The following is a 20,306-nucleotide window of genomic DNA, read 5'->3' as shown; positions in this document are numbered from 1 at the left end:
TTGGTAATTTATCAATTTTCAAGGATTATGTATATGAAGGTACATACCATTCGATGCAAATAGAGCCCCATCGATACTCAGAATATCAGAAAGTGGTTAGTTCTAAGAACACGAGTCAAAATAGGTTCCGAATTATCCAGCAAATTTATACTGTATATCAAATGATGGATTCAGACTAATATATTTGGAAGTGAATGCAAAAGTTGAATTAAAACTAAAATGTCTGGGATCCACAAGTGTCTCCCCTGGTAAAAGCGCAGCCATGAGGTGTGCAGGGTGATTCATACAGTCTGGGGAGCGCAGGTTCGTGTCCTGGCTGTGTGAAGTCGCCGGTCTTCGCTGGGGATTCCAGAGGGAGCGTTGCATTAGCTCAGGCGCTCCCATGGGTTAGGGAGGGAAAGCTGTCAGGGACTGCTTCTCCTCATCGCTCTACAGCAGACCCTGCTAGCCAGGCTCCCAGTGAGCTCAGAGCAGACCCCTGCAGGCCTGGCCTTTGTCCTCCACAGGCCAGTAGCCGCTCTCGAGTTCCTGGGTGACGAAGAGGAAACTGGCTCGGTCGTGGGATCAGAGGACGCCTACTGAACCTTCAGTTCTCCTGAGCTGAGTTGGGAAATTCTGCTGTGAGGGAAAAACTAAAAATATTGGACATTCTAAATTGGGGAGAAATTCAGGGGTAAAATAATTGGGCACTCTTTAGATGGTATATCAGTCCCATAATGAGCAGAAAAAAACACTTTTCAATAAGAACACGAAAGGGGCTTGCACCGATTAAAGGACATCTCATCCGTAACACTTCCACACACTAAAAATTGGGTTCAGTTTAGCTTCCTGTCTCATTCAATCATCTGCGATACCATAAACATGGGCTCTGCAGACGGAAGAATGTTTAGTTACTCCTTTGTTATTATTTACATGCCGCTAACTCACATTGATCAAATTTAAAAAATCACCCTGCTTATTTAGGCTGGGTCTGAAGCAATGGGGATGGCATGAAAAGAAGTATACAGTGGTACTCATATGCAGCAATAACTTACAGACAAAATCTCAATCTTACATTTATTAGCAATATATTATGGAGATATGACTCCCATTGCATAGCAGTTTGATCCATTCCATTCCTACGAGCTTGATTAGCCACAGTGTATCGGTAACAAGCTCAGGTGTGTCTCAGTAAAACCAGGAATGGATCAAACTGCTGCGCAATGGGAGTTTTATTTCCATCCCTGGCTTATATAGTCCTGGTGTTGACTTCAGCCCTGTTAAAATGCATGTAGGCAACATAAGTATGATAGGCATCATTGTGTCTGTTGTCACACTATAAATGCATGGTGACAATCCAAAATGCTCTCTAATATCTATTAGAAATCACATATCAAAAATCAACCAATCATAGAAGTATTTGCCAATACCTTATCCTGTGTACAGATGTCATGTAGTGCATAGAAATCAATAATAATAATAATAATAATAATAATAATAATAATAATAATAATAATAATATTTATTGAAATCTTCATGTCCAGTGAATAGCAGAAGGAGAACATGAAAGCTAAAAATCGTCTTTGATCATTGGCCTACGCAGAGCATTGCCTTCCTCAAAAAACTCCCAGAAGATTAATTTTGAATTAATTATTTAATAAAAGCAAATTACAGGATAACCCTTATAAAAGTTCCCTTCAGTAAAAGCATTGGAGCGTGTAATAAAGCACAGTGAAGCCTGGTAAAACACAGTAAAACATTAAAAAACAAACCATGGTAAACTAACCCATGATAACAGCACAGCAAAGTGTAATAAAGCACAGTGAAAGCATGGTAAAGCATAGGGACGCATTGTGAAGCTCAGTGTGGTATGGTCAGATATACTGTATTAATAAACGTGGCAAACCAGAGTAAACCAATAGTATAACTATGAGAACAGCATAGGAAATCTGCAAAATGACCATGCAAATCACTGCAGTAAACTTCTATAAGGGAACCAATGACTTAATTCAGGAGTAACAATCAGAAACAAGTGGGGGACATGCATCCCCCCCCCCCCCCAAGATCCCACATAAGGTAAGGAAAGGAAGCAAAAGTTGTTTAATTTTTGTTTTAGTTCACATGTCACAAAACACAAAGGGTTTTTAGTTAAAATTACAAGGGGATGTCACAAGCTGTATAAACTACAACTTCCTGATACAGAACCACTTTACAGAGGAAATGATAAGGGTTCCTGGAAGCTGCAGCAGCTTTGAATCCATTTAGCTGTAAAAAAAAAAAAAAAACAATTAAAAGAACGGCAAGATCTGTAGCAAAAAGAGAAAGGGGGGGCAGTGATAATGAGGCCAGTGCTAATAAGAGGTAAGGAATGGATTTGAAAGCACTGGTCAGCCCTTCTTCAAAGGAGGACCCAGTGAAAATGGGGTTATTGTGCTAATAAAATGTAAAGCAATGGGTTTTAAACAAGCTTTGGTTGGCACTTCTTTAAAAGCGGCCAGTGATAATGTGCCTGATGCTAATGAGTGGCGATATAATGCTATTTAAATCCTTGGTAGCACGGCTTTAAGGTCCAGTGGTTAAAGAAAAGGGCTTGTAACCAGGAGGTCCCCGGTTCAAATCCCACCTCAGCCACTGACTCATTGTGTGACCCTGAGCAAGTCACTTAACCTCCTTGTGCTGCGTCTTTCAGGTGAGACGTAATTGTAAGTGACTCTGCAGCTGATGCACAGTTCACACACCCTAGTCTCTGTAAGTCGCCTTGGATAAAGGCGTCTGCTAAATAAACAAATAATAATAATTAAGGTGTTGTATCATTAAAGAGATTATACATCTGAAGGTACCGGGATGCCACTAAAATAAATATTTTCTTAAACAAGAATTATTATAAGAATTCACATTTCATTTGTATAATGAACTCCTAGTAACTTCTAGGTTTCTACAAGTATTTCCACAAAGTGTTGTTCTCCGTCTTGTCAGAATTCTTTACCTTATTTACGTGTCTGTGTGTCAGCGGCTTTGTTTGTGTTTGGGTCCACAGTCGTAGTCGATGCGCTGTTGCTGTCGTCTTAGTCAACATTTTTAGCTTTAAGAAGTAGTTTGTAATAGAAGTTCCTAATGCTCTTTTCGTTGCATCAAGAGGATTACTGACTGAATCAGACAGTTGTGGTGGAGATGTGAGTCATGTGACTTAGCTTGCCTATTATGCTAATTCTGCACCACTGCTGCCTATAGAAAATAATAAAGGAACTGCTTTGTGGTGCGTTCCGCTCCACTACAGCACTGGATTATACTGATTATGATTTTACTTGTCAGCGTTGCTTATAGTTTACAAGTGCCCACTACCTCAAGTTAATAAAGACAAACGCTTTCACCGAATTTGACTCTGAACAGTCGTACAAACCAGCTAGTAAAATCAGCAGATAAATGACAGGCAGATTTCAAATAATTTTGATTTATAAGGAGGAAGTGGGAAAACTGAGCAATTTGCCAATTTAATATGAATATGAAAAACTAGCAGAATCAGTGAAATCGTTTACAACCAGTTCTACATTCAACATATTGTAGCGATCTCGGTTAACGCAGGCAGGCTCATCTTTCGTACAGCGGTATCGGCGCGATGTTTCAGTGCGAGAGGTCCCGGGTTCGCGCACGCCCTCCGCCTGTGTGTGGATTGCCTCGCCCTGTGTGATGCGCCTGCCTGCGTTAACCGAGATCGCTACAATATGTATTGAAGCAAGGTTCTTTTTTTATCAAGTAATGTTATTCTATTTAGTTTTAAACTCCATTCCACATGGTCTGTCTCTCAAATTATGTGTGTAAAAAAAAATATTTAAAACATAAACAAAAAATTAACGACATAAGAAAAGTTTGGGAATGAGAAAAGGCCATTCTGTTCTAAACTTATTTTTACTCAGCTTCCATTCACACCCTCTTGTTCTTCACTCTCGGCCCCATAATTCCGGAACACTTTGGGACAGGACGGGGATTTTTGCCCTTAAACTGAAAGAAATAAACACGTGAATTGAGTGCTAAACACTTGCTTAATTTATACTTCTTCTTAATTATCGGACTCATTGTGATAATACAAATCTTACAAAAATAAAAAAAGCATCTTGAAGGAACGTGTGTAGCTTTTTTTTTTATTTTGTAAAATTAGTATTTCAGTTATCAATATTTAAAAGTTGCTATTTATATCATGTTAATTAGTAATATATAGCCCTAATTTACACTGACTCTCTCAATTAAATAATAACACTGATCAGGTGTTCATGCTGTCTGGTGTCAGGAATAATGATTTGAGCGGGAGATATACTATTCGAAACTATAAAGAAACTTTAAAATATATATATTTAAAACTATTAATAAAATAAATAAATATTGATGGTGGTACTTATTTATTTAATTTATTAAAGGCTTCTATTGTATTGTCATGTTGCCGCAAGATAATTAATCAACAGAATCAATTTAGCAAAGCTTTAGCACCTAATTGATATGTTGATTTCCTTCAGATTAAAGGCAACTTCAAAATCCTGTTCCGTCTTGCAGTGTTCCGGAATTATGGGGCCAAGTGGCAACCCCACTTGAGCCTGTGCTGAAGTTCTGTCTTGGGTTAACTCTAGACCATGTATGATTTTAAAGACTTCAATCAAATGCCCTCTTTCTCTTATTTTTTCCAGGCTGAAGAGATGTAATTATATGAACCTGTCCTCATAGCTCATGCCATTAAGTCCTGGGATCAGCTTAGTTGCCCTTCTCTGTACCTTCTTGAGTACAATGATGGGTGTATTTTTTGTTGTATTTATTATTTTTTATTAAACATTAACAAATAGCTTACTAAAATAATAAAGTCATTTTTGTTGGTGGTTAGCTGGAAATAGGTAATAAACAAAAATAAGGACCATTAATTAATGAATTTCCTGGAAGTGTTGATATACCAGGAACACAACAAAACAAAATGGTTTTTTGGGGGGGGGGGTTTGCTGTCATGAGCTCTCATGTTGTTAATTTGTATTTACTTTGCTTGAAGTTACTGGAAGGAAACCCTGAAATAAAACAAGAAGTTCTCTCCCCACTCCATCGGCACCTTATCACCATCAGGAGTTTAAATACAGTCGCACAATCAGTTGTAAAGTTTTCAATAATTTAAAATGCTAATCTGATCAAACTTTGCCTCTTTGACTCACTTAGGGAATATATTGCGTTATCCATTATCTTAACAGTAACATCTTGCTTAAATAACAAGGCAAAAGAAATCTGCTTGCATTATTGTACTTCCATGGTCCTTTCAGGTGTTTTACCATATTTCCAAAATGAAAAAAACATGTTTGCTAAAATAGGTGCATCTTTCAAAACTACACATTTCAGACCAATATAGCAAATTAAAGTTAATTTATCCCACCCCTTCAAAACCAAAATTGTGCAATTAGTTTTCAAGCAATCAGCTGCTTAATTAAATCCTCTAATGCTTGAGCTAAAACTTCAAATAAATAATTAGTCAAACATTTCGGCGTCAAACAAAAATCAGAGGAAAACACTTTAACCCCTGAAGGTACGCGTGTCCCACAAATTTAAACAATGCTGGCTTTCTTATTTTTGCAATGAGGTGCATGAAACTGGGTTTAAACTTTTCTGACAGGGTGGATCTGGTCGTTTAAATTGTCAGTTTTCTCCTGGTGATACTCGAGTCGCTCTCAAATGCATTTTAAAAAGAAACGGTTTGAACAGCCGCTCAATTCCTTGTGAATGAGTCATGCTGCGAGGAGCTTGGGATCTCCGTTCGTATTTACTGTGCAGTTAGTTACTGGAAGGAAACTGGATTCGAAAACAAGAAGCTCTGTTAGTTTTTATCTGAAGTGTGTTTGAAATCTGTTGCATGGGTCATTCAGTGATCCATCAACCACATTTTGACCTCTCTATAACTTTTGACCCCTTGACCTGATCAGTCTAGAAATTTAAATTTGAGCTTTTTTAAAATATTTTATTGTTTTTGTAACTGAATATTTATCCTCTTCAGGTACAAAAGGAATTGAGAGGTCTTTCAAATGGTTTCTTCTTAAAATGCATTTGAGAGTGACTTATGTATCACGAGGAGGAAACTGACAATTTGGATGACCGGATCAAACCTGGCAGTACATTTTAAACCCAGTTTCGTGCAGCTCATTGCAAAAATAAGAAAGCCAGCATTGTTTAAATTTGTGGGATGCATGTGTCCCGGGTACTTTAAAGGTTTATTCAGAAAGTAAATTCGTAATTTGAGTTTGTTATTTTATACAAAAATAATTGCTGTAATCCATTTTTACATTTTTAATTGGAGTGTATATATAATACAACTGCCTTCTCACAGTAGTGAGGCCATATCTCATTGATTACATGTAAAACAAATTGAAAAGATGTAAACGTGAATCTGACTGAAGATAATTAGGAGAACCTGTGCAAAAACATCAAGCTTTCAAGCTTGCTCAGGACTAGACTAGACTTTTTCAGTTCAAAATGATTTAGCACATTTATTACACACCCTACAAAAGGAAAGAAATTAAAATGATCTACATCAGACACTTGTTTGGAGGCGTGAAAGAAAAGCAGCTACTCTGTTTCATATTTTATAGGAATGTCAGAAGATAAGGGCCTTCTGGAAAGCTTAGATTTTAATTGTCAGAATGTCCTACTGCTAGTAAATTCAACACCAGCTCTTGCCTATTATCTTATCCTGGTATTTATCATTCTACAGTAATCTGTCACGTATCGGCCCGTCACATATCCGCTCTAACCGTTTATCCTCCATGATCAACCTCTTCAACAACGTTAGTTTATTATTGAACAGAGAACATTAGTTCAGATATTGTAGATCCTACCAAAGTTTTCGTACACTGTGTTGTATGTGCTCCGTGCGCTGCCATTGCTGGTAGTGTCACATGAGCTGTTCAGTGTGTTGATATGTAAATAAATCCTGTTCGCCTGCGGGGAGTAAACTTCAACCTCCGTCTTGATCTCCTGCCTGTCACTTAGCAGCGAATGCACACATCCACACGACAGACATTAATACCCTGTATCTTTCTAAACAAGGGATTTAGGGGAGCTCCCTAATAAAAGCTGAATCTCAAAACAATAATTGTGTGAATATAGTAATTGTTACATCTGTGTATAATGGTATTTAAAACTGGATTCATTCATCCGACTTTTTACATATCCGACCTAACTCTGGTCCCTCTAATCAAGTTGAAAGTGTACTTTCTCTTGCACTCTTTGTATGACAGGCCTGGCACAGCTATGACAGGCCTGAGTGCCAGAGGAAGTATACTCAACTTGATTAGAGGAAACCACTGAACACTTAGCAAAATACATTAATAGCAGTCAGATGCAATCGTTCTCCCACTGTCTCTGCAGTCTGTGCTATTGCCTTTGTTGATGTACTGCCTTTATAAACATAAATTCAATGAACGAGGCAACAGCCCAGATAAGGATTAGAATAACATTTACTAGATACATTGTGGCCCAGGATCTCGCCTTATGGCCAGCGGGAGCCACCCTCTTGAGGTGTGACAGAGGTCAGGGGGCACCCAATGCTGGATGATGTGACCCTGGCTGAAACGAGATGGTTTTCTTGTAGATAATATTACAAGAAAATACATTTTAAAAACTGTAACACTATTAGTGCTGCCATTCGGCCATAGCACCGTTGATTAATCCTCATTATATCTTTGGTAGAAAACTCACAGAATTCACAAGAAAACAAACCCTTTCTTGTTAAGACCATCATTCTACAATTTAAAGATTGACTCTTTGGAGGCTTGCCGTAATTCTAGAGGCGAGGTTTAGCCCACTATGCTAACCCTGTTAGCCCACCTTTCACTAAATGTTTTGTAAGTCCTTCTCCCTGCCTCACCACCTCCTCTGTATCTCCTCTAGGGGGCCTTGGTTAACTGCTGACCTCGTCAGAGGTCTCACCTCAGTTGAGGACAGCTCCTGTTGGACCAGAAGGCGAGATCCTTAACCAAACAGTTTAATCATCACACATTGTACCTCGATCTTTGAATTGCAAGTCAACTAGCGCTGAGGACCTTCCCCACTTCAGCACTCATTTCGACTGAAGTGTCCCTTTCCTGTCGAGATTAGCTATTAATCAATGGAAAGAAAAGAAGCTGATTAAAAAGGGGTTTAATCTGCTTGGTCTCTTAATCTGCTTGGTATCTTATCACCCAAAGCATTGCAGCTCTGGGTTATTCCATATTAAATTTTATAAAGTATGCTTACCATACCTCACTATTCTTTACAATGCTTGCCTGTGCGTTATGTGCTTTCAATATACTTTATTTAACTTTGCTGTGCTATTATTAAGGGGAAACACAATACATGTTATCATGTGGCTAAGGAAGCAGAAATGTCCCCTTGGTTTATGTTCTTTTTTTTTTTTTTGGAAGCAGAGAAATTATTATTTATTAGAGTGTTAAATCATGTGTTGCCTAAGTTATTTCTATTTCCTGTAAGTGAATTTATTTCTCAAGTAAAGACAGTTTAAGAAAAACACAGCTGCATTATTGTAGAAGACAAGTAAAGAATGAAAAGATCTTAAAGGCAAGAAAAGTGGGGCCAGACTATATTTTTGTGGTAACAGTATGTGCAACTAATAAGATCTTGTGGATGCCATAAAATGTAGCTGTTTTTTCTATTTGATAAGCAGAGTATAGGGTGGAGTTAGCAGACAAGTGTAGCCTGTGTCTTTGTAATCACAGGGCAATCACCAAGACCGACCCAACACTGCATTTACAAAGCTTTTGAAACGGCAGATATATCGTAAACATTCTTACCAAAAAAAAAGCAACTGTTGCAAGTAGTAATAATATGTATTTGGGTGTTAATTGAAGCACTTGGAAGCTGTTAAGTTTAAATGAAAGCTATACAGTAATATTCAGAATTTCCCAGAATGTAAATTTCAGATAAACGCAAGTTCTGTTCTGTGTATCGTACGTGCTGTTAAACGAAGCTGCCGTTTGTATTCACAGACAGCAAATAGAATCCAGTGATCATTCGGTTTGAAATGTAAAGGAACTGTTCCCAGGTGTAATTTTACCCCTCATCTCTTTAATCTGCAATGATGACACAGTGTGGTCGTAAAAAGTGAAAACACTTTAAAATAATGTCCACAGATTCGTAATGAATTATTTCAGAACTCAGAGGAAGTGCATACGATATTCAGGTGGTATTCAGTCGGACTTTCTTATGAATTTGTGGCCGTTATTTGAAAGTGTTCAAATAAATAATGTTGTTCTTTTTTTCATTAATGATGGCATAGCCTACACATTCATAACCTCTAGTCTTGATTATTGTATTTCCTTGTTTGTTGGTGTACCTGCCCCTAAACTTAGAGGCTTCAGCTTGTCCACAGCATATTGAACACCATTTGTGTCAAAACTATCTGGCCGTTAGTTTGTCAATTCTTTGTCAATTCGAGAATTTGTCAATTTGTTTGTCAGTTCGTGAACTGGTCAATTTGTCCAGCAATTCGTCCATAAATTTGTCAATTCATACAGTAATTCATAAACGTATTTGTTAATTCATTAAATAATTTGCCAATTCATTAATACGAAAGGCTGTACGGACCTGCAAATTTCCAAATCAACCAGGCACACTTCCCAACTAACAGATAAACTTCCAACTGTCAATCTCCCACTGTGCTGAAAACACTGCAACATTTCTAGCCAATGGGAGCACACACTAATATTTTAATCAACGAAAATCCAGCCTCACTCAAAACTGCTTCAGCCAATAATATTTAGAAGGGTGTTTCAAAAGACTTCACGCAAAGCATTGTGGTATATGGAGAGTTAGGCAAAAAAAATTCTATGGAGAGTCAATGCAGGTGTACGAAATGTCACTCTTCTAAATAAAATAAAAACGTCATGAACGATACAAGCAAGTTCTTACACTACTTGGTTTGATTAAATGAGTAGTACACAACAAAATATGAAAGCTGAACATTAATTTCAACAAAGAATGACAGCTTTTTAATGAAAAATATATTGTAGCCTACTTCAATAGTCACATTAGCCTGCTATATTACATTAAACCAAAACAATGAAAATAACAACGATCTGGTTCTCTGGCCTTTTTCAATGAATATAATTTAATTAATATAGAATAAAAACATACTAAGATAATAACTACCTAGCCTAAATTTAATTGATCGTTTTTGAAATCTAACAGCGGCTTAGCTGTTAATAGTGCAGACCGTGGGTCAAACTAATGTTCGTGTTGGGGTGTGTATTTTTTTTAATCAATGTTGTCCTTCTGGAGTCCTCTGAATGCCTTTTAATGTGTTTGTTTTTTTAAACCATTTAAATGCAAAACCATAACAAAACTTGAATACAGACTTTAACAATTGTTTCTGCACAATCTACTTTGTATATGATGTAGAATACAGGAATGTAAACATCTAACACTAGTACTTACAACACTCTTTCAAATAAACCTGTCATGATTTTGAATGTACGCTTCTTAAGGACGGTATTACTGTCTGCTTGCGCCCCAGCACCTCTCTTTACAAATTAAGCACTGGTTACCAGTGAGTTACCGAAATTGATTTTAAACTTGCAATAACTTAGAGGGTCCTTCATGGATCATCCCCAAGAACTACTAACTCTATGTTCCTATTCGTTCCTTGAAATCAGAAAATGCTGTTGTGATCCTCATTTTTTGGAACTGTATTCCAGTTGACATTAGGCAGGTTGAAATACTGGATTCTTTTAAGTCTAAACAGAAAGCATACTTTTTTTAATGAGCTTTTATAGAATTGATTCTAGCTGGAGATCAATTAAAATCCCTTTGTGATTGGCACAACATATTTTGATTTTAAATATAACTTGATCAAAAGCAGAGCAAGACAGATGTTGCAACAAAAATGGTGTATATTTTAAATGTTTTTATGACAAGACCAGCAGACGAGTCCCACCTGTTTACCAGACCGGCCCAAAAGTTTTTCAGTACTTCTCTTGTCTCACACTATATTTAACAAGCTATAGTAAACTGTCACTTTTGGAAATTGGCTTCAATCACAGATCTTTATCTGAAGGAGAGTGTATTCATTAGTAACCTCTTTCATCGGCTTTTAATGGCAGCGTTTCAGTATCATAAAAGCTTTTATGTACTGGATGAGTGCTGTGAGGGTTGACTCCAGCTAAAATTAGCAACATCAAAAGAGTCCCAATGAGGAAAGTACAGAAGGTCCACAACACACCACATCACAATCGCTGTCAAACTTTGCAGGCAGTCACCACCCATAGGAATGACCAGTGCCTATTTCTAGTCTAAAGCTCCAGGCATTCATTACTGCTGAAAGCTGTGGTTACAATAAGCAACACAACGCCCTAAATTGAAATAACAGCTTCTGGTAAAGAGCGGCGCAGAGCAGAAACATGTGTTCTCTACAGGGCGCTTGGTTTACAAGGCTGTGGAAGGTGGTTCAGTGTGTGGGGCTCTGCTTCGGTAAAGTTTCCTCTAGGGAAGGTCTCAACAGGAGTGTAAGGGTCAGAGGGTGTGAATAGACAGGGGAGGTATCAACAGGAGTGCAATAGGTCAAAATATGAAAACAGTAAAAAAAGAAACGTCAGCGACTGCTTGGGAACGTACCTTTACCGTAACTGGTAACAGGTCTGTCCCGACTGGCTTGAAAAAAACATTTATGAAAAAACTAAACAAAAAAAAGACCCACTGTGGTCTAGTGGTTAAAGTTCAGGGCTTGTAACCAGAAGGTCATCAGTTCAAATCACATCTCTGCTACTGACTGACTCACTGTGTGACCCTGAGCAAGTCACTTAACCTCCTTGTGCTCCATCCTGCGGATGAGACATTCCAGCTGTCTTCTGTGGCATTTTGCTTGAAGCTTGGCAAGGCAACCTGTCTAACACTGGAGTAAAAGAGCAGTCACGATGCCCTCTCTGGATAACACAGCCTCTTCTTTTGTGTCTGTTTGAACAGGACAGGCCACGTTTTGAGCACAATGCTGCACACAAGCCAGCACTACATTTAGATTTTCTATGAAGGCATTATTGTTGACTAGCACTGACAAACGTTTTGTTTTCCAGAAACTCGCTCCTGCATGTATTTTAAATGTTGTTTTTTTTCACAATGCTTCCATGCTGTATTGTGGTTTGTGCAATACAGCTCTAGTCTAATCTAGACAAATACTTTGGATGGCCTTCATCAGTTTTGCATTTCACACGGTTACATGTCTTGGCAGTGTTCTAGCACAGAAACATATGGGCTAATGCATTCAGGTAAAATGTACTAGAATGCATTGCGAAACGGTCCTAGTGTGCATGGGGTCATATGATAACCCTGTGTATAAAACAAGAGGAGAAGGTGATGGAATGCAATGAGTTGGTTTTAAACAAACACTGAAGGAGGCACCAGTCTAAGCCTTTTACTTCTTGAATTTCTTATCGTTTTATCGTAAAATGAAATTCAGTATGGTCCTGTAACAGGGCGAGCAGCCCTGTACATTGTTTTGTTTATTTTATTTTAGAATGGGGTCCCCTTCCGCCCCTGTGTTATTTTGTATTTCTTTATTATGATTTAGTATTTAAATGTATGACGGCGAAGCGCCGCAGGTTTGTTATTGTTTTGTATTTTGACGGCGTAGCCAATTTTGTTTTGTTAAGCAATTAAAAAAACTCATGCAGAAGGTGGCCATCTCCCGAATTAATTAACTGACTAATTTTGTTGCTAATCGGGAGATGGTCACCTTAATATGAAAAGCCTTCAGCTCTCCAGCTCAGGGTGGGAGTTCAGAGGAGGAACGAGAGCGGAGAGAACATGAGAAAACAATATCGTAAACATTTAAGTATATTATTACAGGAACAGTGACAGCAACTGCCCAGCCTGACCTGTACAGTTTATTTATATTTTGTGTTTACCCTTTTAGTTTGCTCTGTGAGCACATGTTCTGTTTTGTTTAAATATTTATTTTATTTTTGTTATTAATAAAAACGGCAGCCAGCCGATTCTTTCTTTGAACTGCAGTACTTCCCTGGTGTCAGTGTTTTTACGTTCCTGCTTCTGTCTGACGTCACCGACTCAGTCATCCTGTCACAGGTCCCTAACAAGAACAGATACAAGTTTGCTCTCCTGAAAAGAAGCTTTACTCCGGAATAGAAAGAAGTGAAAGAAGTGAAGCTGTTTGGATGTGGATTGCTGTCTAAGAAAAGCAGCCAGCAGATTCAAGCAGCTGTTTCTTCACTTGTTTCACTCTGAATGGTAAATCAGCCCCATCAACACTAGTGACCCTCTCCTGATTGTCAGCACCTGATTTCTGCGGAGAGCTCAATGTGAATAGTATGTTGGTGCAGCGTTGCTTGGGAGCCTGTCCTGTTTCAGCAGTGAGAAATCGCACGGCTCGTATCTCTCTCTGAACTCCTTGGCCAGCGACTCCTCCTCGTTGCGGATGTATTTGCACTCCCTGCAGTCTGCACGGGTGGGGGTGTTCAGGACAGCCTCGATTGCTAGAACCTCCCTGGAAAGAATTCCAGGAAAATAAAAGAACACAACAAGAATGTAAGGGGAGGGGAACGCTGTACTGTCCTATTTGTGCAATATTTCGCATTTTTGTGACCCCTTTGCAAGCAGAACACTGATACAAGCAGGTTAGGAAGAAATAAATACATTTTTGTGTTTCATATTGCCACAGAGTGTATTTGAAGGCAAATTTTGTTCATAACTTCCAACAATCAAACTCCTGAGGTCAAGCTCATAAGAAACAAAGTCAAGTGATTCATCAAAAGCCTTCATCAGTACATCATTTGCCTACTTGAATCAGGTATATTTTGTATGAATTTTATAAGCTTCTCCATTTAAATCATTAGTTTTTCCAATTTGTAAGGACTTTCGAGACCTCTCTCTTCTGAAGTCATCAACTATATATTCTTCCAGAAACCAATCAAGCTTAGTAATGATAGACGGTCATAACTGAGACATATAGTCCCTCAGACTAAAGATCTCATCACAGCAGACGGGACAGGCTCTCTGACCAGACTTATGAGCCACTGGGTGGAGCTTCACAGCGACTTGCTACCTGGCTCAGGCACACTCTGGGTGGGGTCTCTGAGCTGACCTGGGTCTTGTCAGGGCCCACCATGGCAGTCTACTGTGTTTTGTTGCAATTTAGAGGTTCAGCAGCCGTTGTGATTCACATGTATGGTCTTTTTTAAAAAAATTATTATTTCAGCAGTGTTTAGGATGCCTCAACACATCATTATCAGAAAGAAAGAACAACTCAATACACTTTTCAAAGAGCTACTGGAATAGGAGGCATAATAGTTAACCCAAAAGCACTGATCAAACCGTGACTAGTCTCCAGAAAAAAAAACTATGATTTTACTTTTTATTACATGGTTTCCTTTGTAGCAAGTAGCCATTCAGAAATCAAGTAAATCAACAAATCTGCAGGGGCTTTCGTATCCTAATATTCTATGTTGCCATGGGAAACAGAACCCCATATTGAACAAATAAATCATTGTAATCTTCATGGACATACGTTATGCAAAAAAGCAGTGTACAAATTTATTAGAGCACTTCAAGATTTGTCATTTGCACACAAAACATGTATTAAATTTACTGCAGAAATTAGTTTATTCAGTTTTGCAAACTCATCCTACATGAAATTAATTCAAAGCTAAAAACACAGCTATGTCTGAAAGTGTTTTTCATGCCAAGATTTAGTATGGCCCCCTTTGGCATCAATAACAGCTTGGCATCTTTTTGGCATTGTGTCTAATGTACTTTCTCAAAATCTCTGGTGTGATTTGATTCCTTTTTCTTGAAGTTGTTTCCACAGCCATTCAGTTGTCCAATACACTCCAGAAATCCTGTTCGGTCGTTTTAAAGGGTCAGACCTAAGAAACGCACTGTGTTCTGTCACTTACAGGCTTGCTCTTCCTGATGTGGAAATCCTTTACTGTGCAGATGTCCTATTTTTCAGGGCAACTTCTATCCCCTTTCCTGATACATGTCTACTAGAGATGTGGCAGCGGGCCGTGCTCTTTCCTGGAAATCTGTTGCGTGCCCTTCAAACATTCTTAGAGCTGGGGAACAACATATTACATATTATACACACACACACACACACACACACACACACACACACACACACACATATATGTTATGGTAAAAGTTTGAATATTGGCAATTCTCAAGATTTAACAAACGTTAAATGTCTGAAATAAACATAACGCTTTACTTCAGACATTTACTGGTAAATCTTAAGAACGAAATTATATATATATATATATATATATATATATATATATATATATATATATATATATATATATATATATATATATATATTCACTGCCTGTCTGTGTGGTGTTATGTCATGACCAAACTCTGATTTTCCATAAAAAAAGTTCCTAAATGATTTAATTTGCATTTAACAGGATGCTATTTTACATCAAACTACTACATATTTGTAGTGCAATATCCTTTAACCACTGTGTTGGTTGTTCTACATACTGTAAGTGGATCACAATATCATTACTGTAAGCTTATTGATTATTTTGTTAATCAAAAATTTGCATGCAGAAATAAATTTATGTTGTTTCGATGATATATCAGGATTTAGCAATAAGCTTTGGTAAATCAGAAGATTAACCAGTGAATGTCAGAAAATCAGTATATTTCTTCAGTATCCCAGACATTAACTAATACATACTCATCCCAATCCTATTAAAAGGTATAAACACAGATATCTTTGGTCCATAGCTACAATTACACAGGTCTGCCAATTACACTGTAATTGACCCCAGGTCTAAATGCTATTAAAGTCCTTTACTCTAGTTTCCTATCTCTGTGCATGTTGTTGGAAATACAGATTTCAAAACTACTCTAGCATTAACGTAAAGCAAGCATGCAGAGACACAGGTTTTACTTACATGTTTTCCAATGCTGACAATCAAGTGCTTTTCTACTTCAGGGCTGGCGAGACAGAACCAGCATGAACCTGTGGGCTGCGCTGTAGTGACAGAAGGTATTGGTTAGAGGGCGCTCATTATCTTTGTTTTAATACACGCTGACCTCTATATTAGGACGACAAACATCACGTCCGTGTTTTAGTTCAGTTTTTTCCCCCCCCAGCTGGTAGTGCATTAAAATACCTCATTTATTCATGTTTTATTTTGTTTGATAATTCACAGATGGTGAAAATAGAAGGTCTTTAAAAGGTGACATAAAATACGTAATATTCTACACTTCATATTTACTGTTTTTTCAGGTAAGCATTTAAATATTTAGGAACATGTTGAAAATGATCATTTAAATTGCAAAATATCTTGAAATACCTATTTTTAGACCGTGAAATAAGCTTTTTTTTTTTTTTTTACATGAATAAAATACAGCACTCGTTGTCAATCAATCTTTCTCCTCGGGTCACTCATCCACGTATGGAGAGTGGAGACTGAACCAAAAGTACTAGAAAATAGGATGAAAAAACAAGAAATTCTGACATATGTAAGCTAAGAATAAATATTTTAATGTTATACTGCCCTAGCCCCTAACGGATGAGGATCTGGGGGGATGAGGGTAGGTTTGTTGGGACTTTTATTTTACAGTTGGGTTTTTACTGGAGCAATCTAGGTAAAGTACCTTGCTCAAGGGTACAGCAGCAGTGTCTCCTTACCTCTAGCATGACTCTCTTACCTCTAGCATGGTGCTGGTGGGTGTGACTCTTTTACCTCTAGCATGGTGGTGGGTGTGGCTGTCTTACCTCTAGCATGGTGCTGGTGGGTGTGACTCTCTTACCTCTAGCATGGTGGTGGGTGTGGCTGTCTTACCTCTAGCATGGTGGTGGGTGTGGCTCTCTTACCTCTAGCATGGTGGTGGGTGTGGCTCTCTTACCTCTAGCATGGTGCTGGTGGGTGTGACTCTCTTACCTCTAGCATGGTGGTGGGTGTGGCTCTCTTACCTCTAGCATGGTGGTGGGTGTGGCTCTCTTACCTCTAGCATGGTGCTGGTGGGTGTGACTCTCTTACCTCTAGCATGGTGGTGGGTGTGGCTCTCTTACCTCTAGCATGGTGGTGGGTGTGGCTCTCTTACCTCTAGCATGGTGCTGGTGGGTGTGACTCTCTTACCTCTAGCATGGTGGTGGGTGTGGCTCTCTTACCTCTAGCATGGTGGTGGGTGTGGCTCTCTTACCTCTAGCATGGTGCTGGTGGGTGTGACTCTCTTACCTCTAGCATGGTGGTGGGTACAGGCTCCCTGTATTTTTTACATTCACTAGGGGCACAGTGTTGTAGGGGAACAGCTTAACGACTTAGCACACCCTTAATGTGTGAAACTATGCGTCCTGGAGCGTGAGGTACCGGTCTGAATAATTGTGGGTGCCCCTGAACCATGCAACCAGGCACTACGTTAGATACGTTAAGGGCCATAGTTTCGAAAGCGTTTACTCCAGGGTTGGGGTAAATTCCTGTTTTTCAACCTTTTTAAAATCAATTGCCAATTGCCATTCCCTTTTTAATGAATGCCAGCACATCATTGATCAAAATTGCAATCGTCAGTATTCTGTTAAAATGAGCTTCTCACACTGTCAACAAATTACTTGAACTGAAATCACTGTTCGTCAGTTAAACTGGCTTCAAATGAAAGCAGTTGAGTAATCAAAAAACAGTTCTCTAAAATATCAATTCTGATTCCTTCAGAGGAATTTGGGATTTGATTTTAAAAGGAATTGGAATTGAAAAACAGGAAATTGAAAAGTCAATCTTGAATTGGCTCCTATTTATTTGAAAGACAGAAATTCAAGTGACGGATGCCTCCAATTACATCATTTCGATGTTTTAAACTGGTTTTGTAAAGTCAATGGGTGTTTTTCTCCTTTCAAAGCTCACTGGGGGATTGTGTGATGGCATTGTGTTTTGTTTTAAAGAAACCGGCGGTAACACTACATTTAGAAGGAAGCAGTCCGAGCAATGGATGCTGAAGCTGAAAGAACGTCCATTGCTATTTTCATTATGGCACACAATAAGATTTTTCTTTTAGCTTTCAGTTTGCGTGTGTTTTATTTTTAAATGAAGGCTTCACACTGCTAAGCGTAAAACAATAACGCATTGTAAAGAAATGCCTTAATAACATATGCACCTACTTCCGTTGCCTGGAGCACCAGGCAGTGGAAACGGGGCAGAAGTACCGTACGCAAAGGGGGAAAAAAAAAAAACAGGAACACTTTCATGAAAAAGTGAGGATACGGTGTGGTGATGGCGTTTTGGAAACATTTCAAGTTCTGGTCACAATGCTTTGTGCATCTCACTGATCGGTCTTTGCCGCCCTCTGCTGGTGAAACTGTTGAAAGACATCTCCAGCATGCATAAAAAAAGAACCAAACGAAACAACCACAAATGCAGCAAGGAATCTCTCCATGGGCCACACATATCTGTACTTGATGAGTACGGTATGTATTGAAAAAAAGAAAAAAACACACACGTCTAACTATACCTCGGTAGATTAGACTGAGAAATATTACATTTTAAAAACGTTTTCTTTTGTTCAAAACGGCAGCATATTGGCTGTGAAAAATACAAAATAACTCTAGGAAAGTACTGCTATACAAGACGGTTACCAACACATTTCAGGAGAAATGTGATTTTTCTGATAATATTTTTGTCTCAATCCTAAAATTCTATGTTTTCTTGTATTTTTAAGACTACTTATAGTAACATCAGTAATAGGATCAGGGGTATTGTCACTACTCATTGGCACCTATTAAGTAGTGACAGACGAATGACTAATCTCCATTGTATGTATACTCAAAAGGTAAAAACCCAAGATTGGTGAGAGCAGACACTAATTCACAGTCTGTTAGGACTGGCACGCTGAGTGGGAGTGCTGGGAATCTTCCTTGTCAACATTATGCAGCTTGCGCTCATAGTCTTAAAATTAAAGAGTTTATACATCCCTTAAACTCCAAGAAATCTACGATTAGACAACTGATCATCTGTCAATCTAACTATGTAGTATACATTATCATGTGTCCATGTCCATCTCTATATGTTGGTAAAACAAAATACTCTTTGCATATACAGATTAGTGAACATAAAAGCTCTATCCGAAGATAAGATTTAAAGTCTTCTGTTTTTCTGCATTTTAAAGAAGCATTTTAAAGAAGTTCTTTGGTTTAGAAAGATTTTTACCCCATTGTAGAGGGGGAGATCGGGACACTAAATTATCACATAGAGAAGCCTTTTGGATATTTATATTAGATGCGCTTCCTGCATTTCCTAAGGGGATGTATGAGGATTTGGGTCTGTCGTGCTTTCTTTGAATTTATTGTGGGGGCTGCTGAAATGTTTGCATTTTAGCACTTTTGAGCACTTTATTTTTTGCACGTGTGAATAAGATTAAATATATTTCTTGCTTTGGACTTTTTTGATCTTCATGTCATTTTGTGATACACAGTGTGCCAGCATTAGCCTATGGCTAAAAACATAGTTGTACATGATGATATTTATCGAAGAAAGAACAAATATTTAGTTTAACCCTTGTTAGCTTTTGTTATGTTAGAATGGTGTAGTTTATACTTAGATCTCTTTTGATTTCTTAATAAACCCTTATAAAATTATGTGTTGATGTCCACTGTAATCTGTAAGGCAGTCTTTCATAGTAAGTTCCCTCCAGAGCAGCAAAGGTACCTCAGCTTGAGCTGCTATGTGAGGTGTGCCACGGAGGAAGCGCCACAGGACCTGGTATCCACGTTTTGGAACACAGGACATTATTAACATTAAAACACTGAACGAGACGGAGACTCATTCAAGGCTTGGCATCCGTTTGTTAAATCAATAACTGTTGTTATTGGAACATTCATTCAAATTTCCTGATATCTGATCAATTCCTGTATTCCAGTAAGACCATGTGACCAACAGCACAGGAACACTTAATAAAATTAAGAAAAAGTACACTTATTCAGGAGACACACACAGGTGGCTCTAGATTAGATAACTTTTCTTAATATTTTTTTAACAGGTGAGTATCAAAACCAAGCAATACACACACATACAAAAATGCAATAAGCAAAACAGTAGCAGATCTTAATAAAACTTATAAACCTTACTTTGCAGTATTTTTACTGTATGTAGTAATGGTATTAAGTGTATCAATAATTCACCCCAGGGGGAAAACACCAGCAGGGATAATATAAAAGTTAAGAGTGGCAGTTTTAATATCTGCCACTGTTTAGATCATTAGACCCCAATATGTATTAGGACAGTAAGTAGTCATCATGACAGTGTGTTTTTCAAAGTTTGAAACAGTTCTCAGGTTTCCATACTGCCACACTCCCCTGGGCCACT

The sequence above is a fragment of the Acipenser ruthenus genome, chromosome 14 (assembly GCF_902713425.1).
Source record: "Acipenser ruthenus chromosome 14, fAciRut3.2 maternal haplotype, whole genome shotgun sequence".
Taxonomy (NCBI): domain Eukaryota; kingdom Metazoa; phylum Chordata; class Actinopteri; order Acipenseriformes; family Acipenseridae; genus Acipenser; species Acipenser ruthenus.
The sequence above is the reverse complement of the archived record's forward strand: the minus strand, read 5'-3'. Positions refer to the sequence as shown.